Below are 5,733 nucleotides of genomic sequence, written 5' to 3'. Positions count from 1 at the left end.
CGCCAGGGGGCGCTCGGGAGTCGCCGCCGAGCCCCCTGTCCTTGAAACTCAGCCATGGCCCCTTCCCCTGGGGCCGCCTTGGTAACCCAGTCACTGGGGCATGTGGACCCCCATCCCTGTCTTACTTGAACCCGCAACTCAGCACACGGACCGCATCCCAGACGCACACAGGGGACCTCCCAGTTGAGTATTAGATCCGTAATATTATCTGGACCTCCATCTCTGCCACAGTGGACTTGCCACCCCCACCCCTGCAAGTGAGACCCCCAATTTTGCAACATGGAACTTATATCCACCGCACAGAGTATCCCCCACCTAACCCGGACCACCCAGCTCTGTCACTAGGACCTCCACCTAACACAAGACCCCTGCCTCAGCTGTGCAACACTGATTCCCACCCCTTCTCATTTGCCTCCAACCACAATGAGCCCCATCTCTGCCTATTGGGAGCCACCTGTCTCATGAAGTGTCTCCCATCTCAGCTTGGTCTTCATCTCCCATCATCGCAGATATTCACCCATGACTGTTGCTTAAACCCCCATTTCCACCTTTTGGGAATGAGCAGACCTCCATCCTGCCTCCTAGAGATTCCATTCTGTCAGTAAACCCCCAATACCTACCTCAGGAACCTCCAGCCCAGCCTTATAGAAAGCCTATCCAGGTGTTCCAGCGATTCCCCCTATCCCTCCCTCCCCCCATCTCATGCCCCTCTCTCTTCCTTGTTCATGCTCCATCAGCCACTGAGGGCTTACTGTGCACCTAGTCCTATAATACCTCCAGGATGCAGTGTTCCTTTCCCATGGAGTTAGGGATGGAGGGAGCAGACAAACATTAAATCTTAAAAATTACTTAATAACAAGGTGTGATAGTGTTTCCAAAGGAGTATACTTGGGTCACAAGGAAGAGTTGGGGAGTGTGTGGCGGGGAGAGGAAACCAGAGAGGTGCCATCAATCATTCTCTCTCCTATGAATGTAGCCAAATCCTCCCATTGGACTACCATGGATCTGACTCTAAATGTTCTCATTGTTTTTGTTTTTGTGTTTTGTTTTTTGGTTTTTTTTTTTCTTTTTACCTATTTTAGACTCATCTAAAGCAATAACCGTAAAAAATCACAACTTTCATTTTCTGATATTCACTAAGTAAATATATTAACTCCTAAAAGTAAAAAAAATATTTGTTCAAGAGTACTTTACCCTTGTGGAACATTACCAGCCACTGCTCCTGATAAGTTGCCTCACAGATCCTTTGTCTACACGCCCCCTCAAGGCTCATTTCTGCTGGTGAACTCCCCATCTTACCCAGAATACCACCTGTCTCCCCCAGCACTACACCCCTTCCCCTTCCTATTCTCCCCTGCACAGCAAGCCCTGAGCAAATGTCCACCACAGAGAACCTACCCTTTTCCCAGATTGTATGCCTCACCCTCTTTCCTGGGAACCTTGGAGACCTAGGGCCCTCCTCAAGCCCTAAACCCTCCTTCCCATTGACTCTCTAGCAGGAGTGAGGCCAGGCTTCCTCCTCCATGTCTTTCTTTTTTTTTATTTTTATTTTTTATTTATTTTTGGGACAGAGAGAGACAGAGCATGAACGGGGGAGGGGCAGAGAGAGAGGGAGACACAGAATCGGAAACAGGCTCCAGGCTCTGAGCCATCAGCCCAGAGCCCGACGCGGGGCTCGAACTCACGGACCGTGAGATCGTGACCTGGCTGAAGTCGGACGCTTAACCGACTGCGCCACCCAGGCGCCCCTCCATGTCTTTCCTTTAACATCACCATTGATCCAATGGCCTTAGAGTCTCATTATCTCTCCCCTTCAAGAGCTTCTCAACATAACTGTTCTTTTAAACAATTATTTAAGTAATATATTAATACATGCACATTCATTTAATTAGAATTGACCCTTGAACATCATGGGGGGGGGCACCAACCCTGAACACAGTTGAAAATTCTGTGTATAACTTTTGACTCCCCCAAAATCTAACTACTAATAGCCTACTATTGACCAATAACATAAACTGTTGGTTAGCAAATATTCTGTATGTTATATGTATTATATACTGTACTCTTACAATAAAGTAAACTAGAAAAAAAGAAAATGTTATTAAGAAAATCTTAAGGAAGAGGGGTGCCTGGCTGGTCCAGTACATAGAACATGTGACTCTTGATCTCGGGCTTGTGAGTTTGAGCCTCACATCAGGTTTAGAGATTAGTTAAAAAATAAAACTAAGGGCTCCTGGGTGGCTCGGTCGGTTAAGTGTCTGACCCTCAATTTCAGTTCAGGTCATGATCTCATAGTTCATGAAATAAAGCCCCATGTTGGGCTCTGAACTGACAGTGTGGAGCATGAGTGGGATTCTCCCTCCCTCCCTCTCTCTCTCTCTCTGCCTCTCCCCTGCTCACTCTCTCTCCCTCAAAATAAATAAATAAAAACTTTAAAAAAGTAAATCTTTAAAGGGGTGCCTTAGTCAGTACAGCATGCGACTCTTGATCTTGGGGTTGAGTTCCAGCCCTGAGTTGGGTGTAGAGATTACTTTAAAAAATAAAATCTTAAAAAAAATAATAAAAAATAAAATCTTACAAAAAGAGAGAGAAAATCATAAATAAGAGAAAAAATATTTACAGCACTGTACTGTGAAAAATCCACATAAAAGTGGACCTGCACAGTTCAAACCTGTGTTGTTCAAGGTTAACTATAACTTAAAATACTTACTATGTACGTATTGTGTTAGACATTGTCCTAGATGCTGGGGACACAGCCATGAATAAAAAGACAAAAATCCTTGCTTTCATGGAGTCATCGTCCAGCAGGCAAGATGGGCTGTAACAAGAAAAAAAAGAGAGAGAGAAATGTTCTGTGACTCTCTCTCTCTCTCTCTCTCTCTCTCTATATATATATATATATATATATATATTTATTTATTTATTTATTTATTTATTTATTTATTTTTTCCTGGAGGAAAGGAAACTACTGTCTGGGTGGTCAGGGAGGGACTCTCTGAGGAGGTGGACTTGAGAAATGAGATGGAGTCATATGGAGAAAAGGAAACACGCAGAGCTTATCAGCTCAATCATCTTGGGCAAAGGCGGACTCTGAGGCCAAAATGAAAGGAGGCCAAGGACTGTAAAGGGGCAACTGAGGATAAGTGAGGTATGGACACAAGAACATGACAGTAAAAGATTCCACCAACACAAGTCTTGGCAACTTTCCATACATTTTCATATATCCAGGTGCATATGCATATCGTTGATTTTTATCTGCTCTTCAGGCCTTTGCAAATGCTGTTCTCTCTTACCAAAATGCTATTCTTCCACCCTCATTGGGACACCACAAGCTTGCCTTTGTGCCCCCTCTAAAAAGCTTTCCCTGATCTGCCTAGATGGGATCCATCCCTCCCTTGCTGTTCCAGTTTCTCACAGTACCTGGTACTACTGCTGTCATGTGATGTTTTTCTTGGAAACCCCAGTTTCTCCACCCCATCAAAAGGGGCTCTCTGAGCTGGGGAGGCACTTGATCCATTCTGGTTGGTTGGAACTCAAAGCTTGATGCAGAGTAACCTGTGAAATGCTCCTTACTTGACTACCTGACTGATATAACACTTGAATGAGCTTTCAGGGATGTTGAACCCATCTCCATTAGGCTCCCCATTCAGGCTGCCCCCTGCTCTGAACTTTCTGCTCCTCGCCTTCATCTCTTCCTCCACCCAAATCTACCAGTCCTAGGTCCCATTTCCCTGGGACCAGCTGGTTGGCACTGAACTGAATCAAATCACAGCTTAGAGAGTCCTGGTATAAGTAACATAGTAATTCTAGGTATGGAGCCAAGCAGGGAGGAGGGAAAGTTTGGGAAACTTCCAGTGTTGCTCTCCACAATGAGTGCTCCAACCATCCCAGAAAAGTAAACTTTCTCCGTGGGGAGGAGAGACATCATGAGCAGCTTAAACCAGATTCCTAGCTGCAAGGGAAAGGAAATTAGGACACACATAGCAGTACTGGGCCCTGACATCTTGTTCATTGTTATTGGTAGGAGATAGCAAGACATGGTAGTTGCTATGGGCTGAATTGGGTCTCCCAAGAATTCATATGCTGACATTCTAACCCCCTAGTACCTCAGAATGTGACTATATTTAGAGATAGGGCCCTTAAAGAAGTAACTAAGATTAAATGAGGTTATGTATCATATACGTAGGTCCTAATCCAACATGTCCTTATAAAAAGAGGAAATTTGGACACAGGTACATACAGAGGGAAGACTATGTGAAGACACAACAAGACAGCCACCTATAAACGTTATCTAACATTGCCACTATTTTCAGAGGATTAACTGAATAAACCAGTCCACCATTACTGGAAAGAAAGAAAGAAAGAAAGAAAGAAAGAAAGAAAGGAAGGAAGAAAGAAAGAAAGAAAGAAAGAAAGAAAGAAAGAAAGAAAGAAAGGGAGAGAGAGAGAGAGAAAGAAAGAAAGAAAGAAAGAAAGAAAGAAAGAAAGAAAGAAAGAAAGGAAAGGGGAGGAAGAAAGAAAAAGAGAGAAAAGAAACAAAATCCAGTTTCAGTGATAAAATAGGCCAAGTATAATTCCTCCTTTACTAACCTCTGACACCATTTTCTGACACTGACTCAGGCAATAATATCCCAGATAAATACCACGTGGCCCAAGTACCACATACGTCACCTTCACAAGCCATAGCCACCACTCAATGTGTAGCTGTTATCCAATGACAACTCCATATAGTAACATACATAAATTTTACCCACCAGTGCTCTGGGAGATGTCAACCCCAAACTGTATTGCTTCAACAAGCATATGTTGGACACCCACCATGTGCTAAGTGCTGGGGTTACAGCAGAAAACAAGACCGCCAAAGTTTCTGCTGTCATGGAATTTACAACCTGGTAGGTAGGGACAATGGACGATGGACTTGTAGCAAACAAATTTCAAAGAGTAAAGAGTTAATATGAAGAAAATAAAAGGGAGGGCAGTGCTACTTTTAGATGGGGCATCTAGGAAGCCCTCTCTGAAGAGGCGGCATTTGATCTGAAACCTGACGTTTGTGAAGGAGCCCGCCATGGGCAGAACTGGGGGTGATGTATACCAGTCAGGGAAATAGCAAGTTCAAAGACGCTGAGACAGCAGCATTCTTGGCATGATCAAGGAATGGCATTCTTACCAGTTTTGCTGGAGATGAGTGAGGGGGCAAGTGACAGGATATGAGGTTAGAGAAGGAAGCAGGGGCCAGATTATACAGTCTTCTCCTGTGAGTTGTGGGAAGGAGTTTGGATTTGAAGAATAAACGGAAGCTTTTGAGATGCCATATGATTTATGCTCTGACAAATTTGCTATGATCACTGTTATCCAATCAGAACTGTCATGTGTAAAGGTGAGGTCTGGCTCCTCCCAGGGTCACTATCCCAATACTAGGGAGGGCAGCTCCTCTTTCAAGAAGCCTCCTTGAAAACTCACGGGTGACCCACCTACTTCCAACCACGGTCTACAGTCTATCTGGTGGGACAAATACGGGCTCAGGATTCTGGCCCCCTTAGGGCCGGTCGGGCGGAGCCCATTTGTGATTGGTTACAAGCTCTCCCACTCTTCCAATCAGACGCTACTCGGGAGGAGTGCCAACATCCCGTTCCTCATGCGAGATGAGTGGGCCATTTGATTGGCTCTTCCCCTAAGAGTGACAGCAGACAAAGCCTATGGGTGCAAAGGCACGGCTGCTCCGCCCCGCGCTTC

The sequence above is a fragment of the Puma concolor genome, chromosome A3 (assembly GCF_028749965.1).
Source record: "Puma concolor isolate L17-30 chromosome A3, mPumCon1.1.hap2, whole genome shotgun sequence".
In the NCBI taxonomy this organism is placed as follows: domain Eukaryota; kingdom Metazoa; phylum Chordata; class Mammalia; order Carnivora; family Felidae; genus Puma; species Puma concolor.
Note: the sequence above shows the minus strand (reverse complement) of the source record.